General features: G+C 48.1%; 1 long non-coding RNA gene across 1 annotated transcript; it reads left to right on the forward strand.

The window, feature by feature from the left end:
* Window positions 1-228: 228 nt before the first annotated feature.
* On the forward strand, window positions 229-1,454 carry LOC127343598 (uncharacterized). The gene is made up of 2 exons (XR_007877345.2): window positions 229-581; window positions 924-1,454. It is a non-coding gene; the product is annotated as an uncharacterized lncRNA (long non-coding RNA).
* The last annotated feature ends 14,383 nt before the right edge of the window (window positions 1,455-15,837 follow it).

Consider the following 15,837-nt stretch of genomic DNA (forward strand, 5'->3'; position numbering starts at 1 on the left):
TGAGATCATGTTATGAAACGCAGCATCTTAATTCTGATTTTGGATTGTAACTGTTTGCTGTACCTACATTATAATTTGGATCAGAGACGTGTGGTGCAAGTCGATTAACCTGTCAAGGATAACACATATTCGTCAGTTTTTCCAAAGCGCTCGCTGGAGTCGCTGGACATGGTAGCTGTCATGGTTGACAGCCCTCGCAAGTTTGCAGGTAACCGATCCAATAGTTCGAGCGGAGGGAAAAAACGCCCTGCCCCCGCGTCGCTCCCGCTGGGGCGACTCGGGCGGCGCCCAAACCCTAGCGCCGCCAGGCCCCTCCTCCCACCTTTCCCCCTCCCTTGCCGCCACCTGAGGTGACCGCCGGAAAGCCGCGCGGCTGCTGAGGACGGTGGCGGCGAGGATCTCGTCGCTCCGCTTCGCTGCGGAGGACTACAGGACCGGGGCGGCGGCCCTCCAGGCGAGGCGACGGCGCACGCGGCAGGCGTCGGCGCGGGCGACTCTGGCCGTCGGCCGCGACCTCTTGGGAGGTTGGACCGCGGCGGGTGGCGGCTGCGGCTTGGGGGCCCCCTCCCCGACAGATCGAGGTTGTTCCCCTCTTCTCTCTCTCTCCTCCCTGATTTCGGCTTTGCGGCGGCTTGCTGCTCGCTCTAGATCGTGGAGGGAGCTGGTGTGTGGCTCGGGACCGGGGGAATCCCTAGGTTGGCTGGCCCAGCCCAGCGGCGGCGGCGCCTGCGGGCGCCGTTCTTCCTCCTTGGAGGCGTGGCTGAGGTCCCCTGTCTCCACCCCGACCAACCTCCCGGGTGAAAGCCCAAAATCTGTCAGATTGGGCGGCGTCGACGTGCTGCACGCCGTATCCTCCTTGGAGGCGTCGCCTGGGGAGTGCGATGCTCGGTGAGGTTGAAGGCGGAATCTTTGGTCTCGTGCAGTTGCTCCTGGTGGCTTTCCTGCTTCTCTCTGGGCGTCCTTAGGCCGCGGCGGTTTGGCCGGTGTGGTGTGCTCTCCCTTTCCTGGTGGTCGTGTTCTGGGGCTGCCTCGGAGCTCAAGTTCAGCACTTCCCTAGCTCTCGGGTGAGCTCTTCCCATGTCCGATGGTTCGACGCCTTCGAGCCAAGGCGAGAGGGTAGGGGCCCTCTTCGGTGTGGGAACCGGAATGTGTCTTGGTGTTTGCAGTTCAGGGGGCCTTCCTCGCTCATGAATCTCCATCCTGCTCGTTGGCAGTGCCTCGTCGCGCCTTCGCTGCTCGTTGCCCTCGGTGCCGGAGAGTTGTAGTCTTCGCTTTGCAAGTCCCTTTGGTGCTTGCTAGGAGTGTTGAGTTGTAAGCCTTTCAGGGTGTGCCCTTGTATCGTTCGGCCGTTGTGTTGTGTGGTGTGGTGTTGTGTGTGGGTGTGTGTTCGGTTCGGTTCGTGTAATTCCTGGCCGGTTGATGGCTTTGTTAATTCAAAGCTGGGCTCCTAGCGAGCCTTCTGTTTAAAAGTTTGCAGGTAACCGTGCGTTCTGATCTTGATGTAATGATCTTGCAGGGTATCCGAGAACTTTGGCTTTATACACCCTCGATCTTTTACCTTCTTTGCATGTCTGTGAACTTGTCTCTTCCAGGAGGTTCGTGAAAACGTACAGTCCACACACACTAAAAGCAGGAGCACAGCTGGACGCTGTTTGTATGCTGTTTGTAACGTGAACCGCACAGGGTCTGCAGAGTCTTGTCTGATAATGCACCGGATTTCACTGTTCAAGCGCAGGAACCAAGCGTGTGAGAGAAATGACCACCATATTTCGTTGCGTTTCAATATCCGAAACATGACCAAACTTAATGATACTTGGCACTTGGTAGCCGGAATCGCGAAATAAGAAATAGTATAAATTCGAAGGGAACCTCATGCAGGGGACCTCCCGTGCACGGGGACAATTTGTTCCGAGGCCAAGGTTGTCAAAATCATACTCCCACCGTTCCATAAAAGTTGTTCAAGATTTTTCAAAATTTAAATGTATCTATGTAATTAGTATCTACTACCTTGGATCAATGCCCACGTCGATTAAAAGCGTCTGGTGACGGGGTAGATACATCTAAATTTTAGGAAATCTCAGGAATGGAGGAAGTACTAACATCTTATTTCTAAGACGCTCTCGATGCATGGATTTCATGGGTTGCTCTTGCAGCTAGCTGTACATTTTCGTTTCTCTTAGACAAGGCACGTTGCATCTTCCTAGTACAGTTCAGGGAGCTGATGGACGTAGCGTCTTCTACAGCGAATGATCTAACAGGTACGGGATTAATTGTCCCTTTGGATTGCTCGAGACCGACAAATTTTAACTTGCTGGTTGCTACACGGTATCATCCGCTCGTACCCATGGAAAAAAATAGCGCGCTATTCCAACGCTAATAGCACGCTATAGCATATCTGGAGAGCCGACGCTACGCTATTTCGGCGCTATAGCGCAATATTCGCGTTAATAGCACGCTATAACATGCTAATAGCGTATTTTTAGACCCACGCTATTTTGTTATAGCGCGCTATTTTTTTCCTTGCTCGTACCTCATGACCCGAGCATAGTTGGACCTGTACGTCGACGTCGCGGCACCCCTGACCACTACCCAGCCACACGCAGAACACCAGGACACCAACAAAGGAGACGGTGGCGGCGCCGGCCGCGCCGGTGCACGCGACGCCGTACCGGCTGTCCAGCTCGGTAGCGGACACGGCGAGGTAATCCATGAGGACGGCGAAGAGGTACAAGGGGCAGCCTACGCGCTTGAACGCCTGCGGCGCGGCAGCCGGCGCGAGCGGCGGCAGGAGGACGTCGCGCATGTAACGCAGCACCGGCGCGAACAGGAGCGCGCATGCGGCCCAGGATGCGTACAGCGCCAGCAGCCGAGGACGGTGTGCGGCGCCCCGGCAGGTCGACTGGTCGAGGAAGACGATGGCGACGCCCAGGGCGGCGAAGAAGAAGGCCGCGTAGAGCGCGAGGATGACCAGGACGACCAGGCGAACCAGCCACCGGTCGTAGTGCTCATGCTCGATCGTTGACGTTAGCCCCATCGATCCCGGCCAACCAGTCGTACTCGGTTTGTCGATCGTGTGAGATGAAATGGGGAAGTCTATGTGATTTTATCGTGTACAAGTTCACAATTACAGTATATATTTTTGAACGCACAATTACAGTACGGGCAGACGTGCGGAGACACGATCGACCGGTGAGACGCCATGTCCAGGCGTGGAAAGCCTGGCCGAGGTTTTCGTGCCAATGTTGATCTAGAACCTGTGTTCCTCACCACGTAACGTAAGGTCGGCATGGGCTGATCCGAGGCTCCATGTTCTCACGTGTCCGGGTTGTCCCCTTCTCCAACAACACCATCCACCTGCAAACTAGGTACGTGTGTCAGCACTGGGGGGCGAAGGCAGAAAATCTCGGATCACAAAACGTAGTACCAATAGTAAGCTTGTTACCCATCAATGATTCGGTTTGAGAACACGTCTATATATGCAAACAATGATGTTATTAGGGGACTTGCTCTAAACCAATCTAGGGTTCCGTCCCTCTCACCGGTGACGCTGGCTATCCACCTTGTCTTTGGTGGCCTTAGGACCTTAGAGGCATGGTGGATCACAACTCTTTGTTGGTGGAGGTTGTTCAGATTTTTCCTTAGGGTATACGTTAAGATAGTGAAGCGGCGGCTACATCTTGAAGTCATAATAATGTCTTCCTTGCCCTATCCTTGTTTCAGTGGTGTGTCTAGCGCCGATGGAGGACGCGTGCAGTCGTGTGTCCCGCGGATTTTCCAGGACGGTCGGTTGATGTGGTTTCAGGTCAGTCTCTTTCGATCTACAGTTATCATCATTGGCTTGCCCCCACGTGACTTGAAACGCGTCGTAGTGTTGCCGATAGAGTGAGCAGCTGAGCACGCATCATGGCTTGTTCGGTTTCAGCTAATTTGAGGGGGATTGAGGTGGTTTAAATCTCCAACAAGTCAAAATACATCTCAATCCACTCTAATCCACATGTCTAGGGGATTAACCCAACAAAGCCTCAAGGGAGGACCGCGGGGGTGGGAATCCAAGGCGCAATGCGAGTGCGACAGGAGTGCCAGGGAAGACGGTCCGCCGCAATTGAAAATGGTCTGGAGTGCGAAAATTTGTTTCGAGACAGGTTTTCTTCGAATCTCTTGCTCTTTTTTTTCTGGATCGGGTCACGCTAGAAAGATGAGGATTGTTGCATGTCCCCTTCCTAATTGTCTGTTCACTCCATATTCTGCGACCCCAACCAGATTTCAGTCCTTTTTTTAACAGGACGGAGCACATAATATTGGTCATGACATGGTTCATGGTTCAGGTTAACATACAGCAGCAAACTTGCAGTACCCAAGCTCCAAAATTTGAACGTGGATTCCTAGCTACCGGACGTTATGGCGCCAGGACCCAATCGGGCAATCGGCCACCGTCCACTGCATCAAGATTAGTATTTTATTTTTGCAAATAAGTCCTATGTTTTATCAAATTCCAATCAGGAGATCCTTGCTGTTGTTCTAAAGTTCTTCACATATGGTGTGTGGATCCATTATTTTGTATAAAGTTCTTCACAACTTTTCATATGAATCAATTGTTGTCATTCTCAAGTTCTTCAGAAATTGAAGATGAAGATCTAACAGTCAAATATGTTCTTCACAAAATGTAGTGTGTATCCATTGTTGCTATTATAAGTATCATCTATCAGATATGTGTAAAAATCTTCATAGATCAAACACATACAAGAAAGTATCTATTACAAAAATCTAAAAGATCCGATCTACAGATCCTTAAGAAAAAGGCATTGGATCCATTCCATTCTAGATGATACTAACAATCGGATCCAGAAGATACAACAAAGATCTTAACAAAGAAAAGAGGAAGAAAACGCGGATCCGCTTCCAATCGCCGGCGTCCACCCGCGGGCCACCGACCACCTGTCCGGCCGCCGGCTCGGCCGTGCTGGCTGGCGGCGCCCAGAGCCTCACCCGGTCGTGCTGGCGTCGGAGATGGCTGATACGTCCATTTTGCATCACTATTTTATATCATAATTTACTGATTATTCATTGATATATTTCATATTTAGAGGTGATACTTATGTTATTTCATCTATTTTGCATGTTTTATGATTATTGGAGAATCACGCACCGGAGTCAGGATTCTGCTGGAAAAAGCACCGTCAGAATGCAATATTTCGGAAGATCAACAATTGAAGGAAATTATATGAAAAATCATATTTTTCCAGAAGATGAAGAGAGCCAAAAGGAGGAGCCGAGGAGGGCCGCCATGGGCCCCCCATAGGCCGGCGCGGGCCCTGGCCTGGCCGCGCCGCCATGTGGGGAGGGGGCCCACAACCCCCTCTGGCCTCCTCTCCTTCGCGTACTTCTTCGTCCCGAAAACGTAAGCTCCAGAGGATAGTCGCGAAGAGTCACAGCCGCCTCTGCGGGGCGGAAAACACCAGAGAGAAAAGAGCTCTCCGGCAGGCTGAAATCTGCCGGGGAAATTCCCTCCCGGAGGGGGAAATCGACGCCATCGTCACCGTCATCGAGCTGGACATCATCATCATCATCATCATCATCTCCATCATCATCACCGCCGTCTCCACCGCTGCACATCGTCACCGCTGTAACAATTAGGGTTGGATCTTGATTGTTTGATAGGGGAAACTCTCTCGGTATTGATTTCTACTTGTTATTGATGCTATTGAGTGAAACCATTGAACCAAGGTTTATGTTCAGATTGTTATTCATCATCATATCACCTATGATCATGTTCCATATGATGTCTCGTGAGTAGTTCGTTTAGTTCTTGAGGACATGGGTGAAGTCTAAATGTTAGTAGTGAATTATGGTTGAGTAATATTCAGTGTTATGATATTTAAGTTGTGGTGTTATTTTTCTAGTGGTGTCATGTGAACGTCGACTACATGATACTTCACCTTTATGGGCCTAGGGGAATACATCTTGTACTCGTTTGCTAATTGCGGGGTTGCCGGAGTGACAGAAACCTAAACCCCCATTGGTATATCGATGCAGGAGGGATAGCAGGATCTCAGAGTTAAGGCTGTGGTTAGATTTATCTTAATTACTTTCTTGTAGTTGCGGATGCTTGCAATGGGTATAATCACAAGTATGTATTAGTCCTAGGAAGGGCGGTGCATTAGCATAGGTTCACCCACACAACACTTATCAAAACAATGAAGATTAATCAGCTATATGAAGCGAAAGCACTAGACTAAATTCCCGTGTGTCCTCAAGAACGTTTGGTCATTATAAGTAAACAAACCGGCTTGTCCTTTGTGCTAAAAAGGATTGGGCCACTCGCTGCAATTATTTCTCTCGCATTTTACTTACTTGTACTTTATTCATCTGCTACATCAAAACCCCCTGAATACTTGTTTGTGAGCATTTACAGTGAATCCTTCATCGAAATTGCTTGTCAACACCTTCTGCTCCTCGTTGGGTTCGACACTCTTACTTATCGAAAATACTACGATACACCCCCTATACTTCTGGGTCATCAAGACTATTTTCTGGCGCCGTTGCAGGGGAGTGAAGCGCTATTGGTAAGTGGAATTGGTAAGGGAAACTTTTACTGTTCGTGCTGATTTTATTTCTGCCTACTGCTATAATTCATTATGGAGAGATCTTCTCTTGAATTTTTATTTGGAAAATCTACTACTACTGCAAAGGTAGTGGATGAGGCGCCAGGTGAGAAAGAGGTTCCATACAAAATACCTATGAAAATTATTGAACGTGTTGTGGATAACCGTTATGCAGGGGATGGAACTGTCCATCCTGGTGATCATTTACTGTTCTTACATGAATTATGCGGTTTATTCAAGTGTGCAGGTATTACTATGGATGAAGTTAAGAAGAAACTATTCTCTATATCGCTGTCTGGTAAAGCGGCGCATTGGTACAAATTGCTGAATAATGAGGATTCTCTTGAATGGAATGATATTGTGCCTCTATTTTATTCTAAATTCTATCCTCCAAGTGAAATTCACAAGGACCGGAACCGCATATATAATTTTTGGCCTCATGATGGAGAGAGTATTGCCCAAGCGTGGGTGAGATTGAAGTCTTTAATGCTCAAATGCCCCATTCATGAGCTTCATGGTAATATTATCATTGATAATTTCTATGCAAGACTTTCTTTTCAAGATAAGACCTTGCTGGATACTTCTTGTTCTGGATCATTTACACGCAACAAAGAAGAGTTTAAAAGGGACCTTCTTGATCGGATCCAGGAGAATACTGAAGGATGGGAGAACGACAACGATAGAGAGTCAGGTATAAATTATGATTATAAATGCATTGAAGCTTTTATGGATACTGATAAATTTCGTAATATGAGTGCTACTTATGGTCTTGATTCTCAAGTCGTTGCAAATCTTTATAAAGCTTTTGCCTCTCATTATGAATTGCCTAAGAAGAATTTTGATAAGTATCATGAACCGTATAAAGATAAAACTGATTCATCTATAAACAAATGTGTTGTAATTGAAATTGTTGATCATGTTATTCCTGAAGCTTATATTGAAAAAAACTCATTTCCCTGCTAAAATGAAGGAGTATTCTGTTATAAATAGTGCGGTTAATAAAAGTGAAAAGAAACCTATAGAACCTGAAGAGCAAATAAAAGTTGAACCTGCTATTGCAATAGTTAAAGATCTTGTGACTGAAAATGTGGAAGATGATCATATTATTTTCTGTAAAGATGCTTCTAATATTGTTTCACATCCTAATAAGTCTAGGAAAACTAGTGTTCCTGTGCTATCTTTTAGAATTGGTGATCATTGCTATTATGGTTTATGCGATATTGGTGCAAGTATTAGTGCTATTCCTTATGAGCTCTACACGGAGATTATTCACGAAATTGGTTCTTGTGAACTTGAAGATATTGATGTGGTTATTCGGCTAGCTAATAGAGAAACTATCTCTCCAATTGGTATTGTTCGAGATGTGGAAGTTCTATGTGGTAAGATTAAATATCCTGCTGACTTTTTGGTACTTGGTTCTGCTGCTAGTAAGTATTGTCCTATCATTTTTGGTAGACCTTTTCTAAATACTTGTGGAGCTGTTATAGATTGCAAGAAAGAGAAAATTTTGACTAAATTTGCTGGTGAATCTTATGGGTTTAATTTCTCTAAATTTGCCAAAACTCCTTATAAAGCTGATTCGCCTAATAATGATTTTAGAGTTGAACAGTGTGCATCTATTGCTCTTGCTCCTAATAATCCTTTGCAGCAACATCTGGAGACACTACAAGAAAAGTTCTGATAGACAACGTCTCAAAATCGTCCGCTAAGGGGTATTTTTCGTCGCCTATGGGCCTAACCCGACGATATGGTTTCTGTTGTGGAAACTGCGTCAGGCAAAGTCCTACGACGATTTTTTCGGTCCGTCGCGCTTGGGCGCCCTTCCGCCACGGAAAATCGGACCGTTGCCCAAGTGTTTCCGGGAGCCCGTTGACTGCTGACGTCATGCAACCGACACGTGGCGACGCAGATTAGCGGCGATTAACGGCGTTAACCGCTGAAACCCCGTGGTAGATGGTAGGCCCACACGAGGCTGCCACGTCTTAAGCGGGCCGGCCCATTAAGTTTGCGGGCGGGCAGTGACTTAGTTTGACCGGTCAACTATATAGTCGGGCTGGTCCATTAGTTACGTGGGCCGGGCCTAACCTCTAAGGTTGATTGGTCAAAACTTTAATGGGCCGCCCACTAAGCATGTGGTAGGCCGAATGCACTCGATTGACGGTCAACGAGCAAAAGGGCGGCCCATAAGACATGTGGGACCCACTTTCTGGTATCGGGCAGCCCATTTACAAAGTGGGGTCCACATTAAAGCAAGCTGGGCCGGCCCAAGAAGTTATTGGGTCGGCCCAATTAGCATGTGGGTCCCACTTTCTCGCTATCGGCCGGCCCATTTAGTACGTGGGGTCCACATTTGATCAAATGGGTGGCCCAACAAGCCGATGGGCGGGCCAAAAGCACAGTGGGTCCCACTTTCTGTTAAAGGGCCAGCCCATTTAGTATGTGGGGTCCACCATATAGCAAGTGGGCCGGCCCAACAAGATAGTGGTCCGGGCCAAAACACAGGTGGGTCCCACTTTCCAGTTAAAGGGCTGGCCCATTTAGTATGTGGGGTCCACCATATAGCAGTTGGGCCGGTCCAACAAGATAGTGGGCCGGGCCAAAACACAGGTGGGTCCCACTTTCCTGCTAAAGGGCTGGCCCATTTAGTATGTGGGGTCCACCATATAGCAAGTGGGCCGGCCCACCACGCTAGTGGGCCGGGCCAAAAACACAGGTGGGTCCCACTTTCCTCTTAAAGGGCCGGCCCGTTTAGTATGTGGGGTCCATCATATAGCAAGTGGGCCGGCCCAACAAGATAGTGGGCCGGGCCAAAAACACTGGTGGGTCCCACTTTCGTCTTAAAGGGCCGGCCCATTTAGTATGTGGGGTCCACCACAAAAGCAATTGGGCTGGCCCAACTAGTTAGTGGGCCGGCCTAGTAGTGGGTGGGGTCCACCTTCAAGCAAGTGGGCCGGCCCAATTAGAGTGTGGGGTCCACCGTAAATCAAGTGGGCTGGCCCAATAAGTAAGTGGGCCAGCGCGTTTAGTTGTTGTTTATATGCCGGCGTAATAGGCGCTTTAGGATTTTGCGGGCCGGCACATATGTGATTTCGCTTAATTGGGCCGTTTAAGGGATGGGAATTCGTGATTTAGATACCGAGAATATTTACGCAAAGATTGATTTACGTCGGATAGCCTCACTTACCACAAGCACCAAAGAAAAATGCGCGAAAGAACTATAAAAACTAACTAAATATTACATCAGCTGCAAGGCTTTGAAAAAATATTACAGAACCCAGAGAAATTGAATGGTAATTAAACCTAGCAATACAATGAAGCGATCCGGCAATCTTTTAAGTTGTCCATGCAGCACCTATATCTGAAACAAAGACATTACAAGTTAAGACATCAACTATGGAAACGCAAAGACACTGCAATATTGTTTGCCAAAGAATTTGGAACTCATCATTTCGTCGTTATAACAAGATCATTGTAATGCGCACAATAAGCAAACAAAGAGTGCATGCCGCATACCAACGACCAATATAACGAGCATGTTAGAATGAAACAAATAGACTTACTATTGCCGAGTCCCATGCAAACCAACATGTTCAGGGAGTACAAAATTGGCATGAACAACATAGTAGCAGGCTATAAATTTTGTAACAACGACTGAGCAAGATGAAGTTATGATGGCTACATCTACAGAGCAGGGAATGTAAACCAAAAATAGAAGTTACGATGGCAAAAGCTAAAGAGGAGGGAATGTGAGCCAACATGTGCCAAGTGCAATTACTTCATTTTGGCCGTGAACTAAATAATACTCCTGAACTTATAGTGAAGGGGATGCAAATCAAGATGTTTCGGGATATAAACTTGTAATGAGCAACACATAGAGGATAGTTAATGCTGGAGCTTAGGATGGACCAGGATACGAGAATATAGTGTGATCACTGTGAACTTGTGTAAGAGGGAATGCAAACCAATATGTTCAGCTTTCCATATGTGAGCGTCATGCCAAGTCGAGAGAAACAAGTCAATAATGCAGCTTTTGAAGAACAAGATGGCACGCAAAATTATTATCTAGTAGTATGACAAGTTTATTTGTACTACAGGCTAGATAGCAGAGTGATAGCATGCCAAACTAAGTCCTTACTTTGTTAGCTTACAATGAACTAGATACAAAACAATGGTTCCACCTGTAGTACAGGGAATGCAAGCCAACATGTTCATGGAGTAAAAAATTGGCACAAACAACATAGTAGCAGGCCATAATTTTTGTAACAACGACTGAGCAAGATAAAGTTATGATGGCTAGATCTACAGAGCAGGGAATGTAAACCAAATATAGAAGTTACGATGCCAAAAGCTATAGAGCAGGGCATGCGAACCAACATGTGCAATTACTTAAAATTGTCCATGAACTAAATAATAGCAGGATGTTACTATAATACCTATAATTTTGTAACAACGACTGAGCAAGATAGAAGTTATGATGGCTACATCTACAGAGCAGGGAATGCAAACCAAAATGTTCAATCGCTTAAAGTTAGCAATGAAGTAGAAAATAGCAACGTGTTACGGTCATATCTAGGAATGAACTAAAAGAGCTTCAGACAAACAAGCATCTGAACCCAGAACATGGCGCTAAAACAAGGGACTTACATTAGGAGAAGCACTCTGTGGGAGTCACAGCAGATCTTCCTGGGGTTGATAGATCCGGTGATGAAGTACGCTACATGTGCTACTTGGGGTTGGAGAGATGGCCATTACACTTCATGATTACTCATCTCATCTGCAAAAACGTAACGGCGCGTCGTTAGCACAAACAGGTTCCCCCAAGATTAAACAAGAACTTGTAGGCAAGCAATAGAAAAGTGACAGTAGAAGAGTTTAGATCATGCAAGGCGCCGGTGAAGCAGATCCGGTTCATGCACAGCGGTGTCGGTGAGCTAGATCCGATGCGGTGGACGACGGATCCGGCGAAGCGGCTCCGGTGGGGTGGACGATACCGCAGCTGAAGCGACTGCGGTAGACTGCTGGATGAGTATATGGTTTCGAGGTTCGGCGGGGATGATCCAGTCCGGTTGATGACGGCGTCAATGAAGCGGCTCCGGCAGACAGCCGGATGACGAGGATCGCGAGGCCTCGGGTAGGCCAGGGAAGTCCGACGGGGATGTTCCGGTGCGGTGGTCGTGGAGGTGGGAGAGAGAGGGACTTGGGAAGTTCCGGTGGGTGGTCTCAGAGGAGAGAGTGAGGGAAATGAATTTTTTTTCGGGGAGTTTCGGAGCTAGGGAGGTGGTGATCGAAAAAAATGACGGGTAGACCCCCCACCAACCGACTTATGCATGGACATTGTTGTCATCTTTACGAGGGTAGAATGGGAAGTTAGAGGCGTGTGAAATATTTGTATTTTTCGGGCGGGAAGTTTTGCCGCTGGAATGAGATTTCGAATTTGGCTACAGTCCAAGTAATACAAAAATATGAGACCGTACTAGTACGGCCAAGTGTCACATCAAGTCATCATCACGTTGAAAATCGGTTACCACGATCATAATCATGATATATCTTGAAAATCAATTTTGAAAAGCCCTTCTGAAATATTTCGGGATTGGTACTAGGAGATTTTGCAGCTTGACTAAGAATTGATTTTGAATAAGGCTATGGTCTTGTTGTCGTCAGAAACCCACCGGCGGGCAGCGACGGGCAACACCGTAGAGCCGGGAACAACCTAGGGTTGCGGCTGGCCGAGGTCCCTCCGAGCGACGGCCCGCAAAGCCTTCTGGTCACACGTCCGATGCTGATGCAAGGGCGTGCCACCTGACCTATACCTGGTCAGGAAGGTGATGGAGATGCCTCGCTTAGTTTCCTGCATGGCATACACGTAAACATTAAATACGAGCCTCGATCGGCTCTCAGGTTATCCTGTGAATCGGCTCAGGGAGCCGATCCACCCATGATTCGTACGAGGTGCACGAATATATGGTGGTCCTGCTTGATCAAGATAAAGCTAATGAGATCTACGACGATTTAGGGTTTTCACCGCATAATCGGATCATCCTACTCACGGTTGGGCCTCGCGGCCACGCACGGTGATCGTAAGCCGATCCTAAACAAGGCCTAAAAACCAACACGAGGTTGATCCCCGGAACATCCTGTTTAGGGCTAGCGAACGACACCCTACGTGCCGCTGGATCCTCCACCCCTTTGTAAGGCCTAACTATTGCAGATATTAAACTAATCCTTGTAGAACAAGGAGCAATCGTAACGGATCAGATCTACTAAATAATGATCAAGCGGGTGCCGCCCCACACCTAAGATAGGTGTGAGGCGGCTAGACATGCAAGGGTTGCACTACGATAGCATGTTACGCGAAGAACTATGCTAACCCTAACACATCTATGATAACTACGTTGCTCGCCATCAACAAGGCTTCGATCACGAGCAACGCATGAACAACGTGGAGCTTGTGCCTAGATCGCAAGATGCGATCTAGGCAGCATGTTGCTTACCGGTAGAAACCCTCGAGACGAAGGAGTTGGCGATGCGCCGAGATTGATTTGTTGGTTGAACGTTGGTTGTTGTTTATTCCATAAACCCTAGATACATATTTATAGTCCAGGGGACTTTCTAACGTGGGAATAATCTCCACCGTGCACGATACAAACTCTAACTTTTAATCTAAGATACAATCTACCATAATTAAAGATACACGGGCAATCCAGCCCAAACTCCTCGTGCAAGGCCGCTTCAGAGATCTTCCACGTGTAATCTTCCAAGCCCATCTCTCTTACGGCCCACCTCCTGATTTGACCAAAATCTGGTGATAACACATGCCCCCCTGGTTTTGGCAATGATAATTTCAAAACCACTCTGTTTTTCCTTCGAAGGGTCATGTCATGGCAGAGCAGACCTGTCGCAGTATTCCTCATCATGATGCCTTGTCTTTCCAGCTTCTCTGCAAAATTTGATAACTTTGGCATCACTTCCTCGAAAACTGCAATGGCATTAAATTTCCACCAGGCTTCCATTATTTAACTGTGCCGATTGATTAGCTCTCTTCATCCCCTTCCTCTGTTCCAGCCATCGGCACCCAAAAAACCCTCTTCTCCCTCAGCCATGTCTTCTTCTTCCTCCTCTTTCGTCTCTCTCCAATCCTTCTCTTCAAGCGAGCCGGAGTGGAACTCCGATCACGCGCCAGAGAGCAACCTGCCTCTGACCGATGGGGAAGAGGACCTCAAGTTCCTCATCGATGGGGAACTGATGAGCGAAAGTGAAGACGACCTCCATCCTTGGGCGAAACCCACCTCCCCCAACGGGAAGGGGGAAGAAGTAGAGGAAGAAGAAGAAAAAGAGGAGGGCGGCCCCTCTTCCCCCGCTAAGCTTCTGCCGGCCAAGCGATTCCGCGCTTGGGCGGACAGCGAAGACGATGATGATGACGAGGAGGAAGAGGAGGAGGATGAATCCTCCTCCTCCATCGGGTACCCGCCGACCAAGCGCTTCCGCTCCTGGGCGGACAGCGAGGATGATGATGATGACGAGGAGGACGAGGCTCCGGCCAAGGGCTGGGGCAGCAGCGACGAGGAGCTTCCTGGGAGCAGCGCCGATGACACCGACGGCGGTGATGACGAGGACAGCGACGACTAGTAGAATAGGACTAGTAGTAGCAGTGCACTAGGCACCAGATCCCTCTTTTGAGAGCCATCGGCTCTTTCTTGTAAAGCCGCTCCTTTGAATCAATGAAATTGTTCTTTCAATTCATCTTTCAATTAATCCAATTTCATTCCTTCCGCCTGTCATGCCAAGACCGATAGCAACGTATCGGATTTCTTTTCTTTTGGACGCCCGTGAAGCCGGACTCACATGCCGATTAGCCCGTCGGTCAAACACTTCTCAATTTCAGACTGCGATTTGATATCTGACCATAATTTTTCGCAATCCCTTAGCCGATGACTACTCATCGGCTATTTTGAGAATCCAGTCCCTTTCCTTCTCTTGCAGCGACAGGACGGTCCAAAACCTGTAAAAGCCGACGGCCTCCTTTCCCGATTCCTCTCCATAGCTTTAGTAGTCTTCTTTTGCAACACCTTACTATTTCAGAGAAGATCACAATGCAGGGCCAGTCGATGTGACTCCAATCGGCTCCCAAATCAGAGCATCTACCAAGTTAACTGCCCCCCGAGCCTTAATCAAGGCGAGAATACAGGCGAGGATGCACAGGTCGCTGATCAGCTTTCTTCTACTGAACGTCGATGTTGATGTAAACTTTGAGCACATAGCCAGTAGGCGCTTTTTGTACAAATTTTTTTTTTATTTGGCCGATTTTTTCTAATCGGCCCCAGGATGTTTCACTGCACGCATGTTTACACATGTTTATCTGCACATGTTCATCTGACTATATGCCCCCCGAGCCGAATCTGCCAGATGACTGCAGATATCGGCTTTTATGGTTAGCCAGGGCACTGCACTTGCACGTCGGCTCCGCGAGGATTCGTGCTGACTTTCATCCGCCGACGTGGCCGCTGCCCAATAGATTGATGTGGAACAAAAGCAGCAATATGTGGTGAAGATAATTTTGGCCGATTGCTGGAATCGGCCTCCATATCCATTGGAGCGCTGACTGAAGGTTCTGTAATGCTCCTTCATAATCTTTTTTGGCCGATCACAAGGATCAGCCTCGCCCCGTTTGCTCATCGGTTTGATCTTGCTACTCGGTCAGGCTGGTGGATAAAACCAGCCCAACCTCTGACTTAATGCGCCTGCTGTCGTCCACCTTGAGTGCATCATAGAATCGTGGAGCACTAAGCTCTGTCGGAAGGACGAGCACCATGTTTGTACCAGCCGATGTTTCATCATCGGCTTTCCTTTGCTTGGGACGCCACTCCATTTTCCGTGGACGACCCTCTTCATCCAGGGTTCGCTGAACTTTCGTAGCCAGATCAGGTCGTGCCTTCCTTAACGTATGCAAGCATAACCTTTCGGCTTCCTCCAGGCCGCGCAATCGCTGAACCCTACGCTTTTGGGAACGGCTGAGTCCATCAGGGCACCACCTTGGACGGTGGTACCTGTCTTCTTCTTCTTGTCCCTCGTCTTCGGAATCCTCGAGATCTGCCCATCGAGGGGACTCAGCACATTTGCTTTGTGGCGGGAGAGGCCCTAAGCGCTTGAACACAGACACGTTGGCTGCCTCCTTCTTCTTCTGGTTGCATTCTGGGCAATTGCCGATTGTGGGCAATCGGCTCATTCCTGAATCCCA

This window comes from Lolium perenne, chromosome 3 (assembly GCF_019359855.2).
Source record: "Lolium perenne isolate Kyuss_39 chromosome 3, Kyuss_2.0, whole genome shotgun sequence".
Lineage (NCBI taxonomy): Eukaryota > Viridiplantae > Streptophyta > Magnoliopsida > Poales > Poaceae > Lolium > Lolium perenne.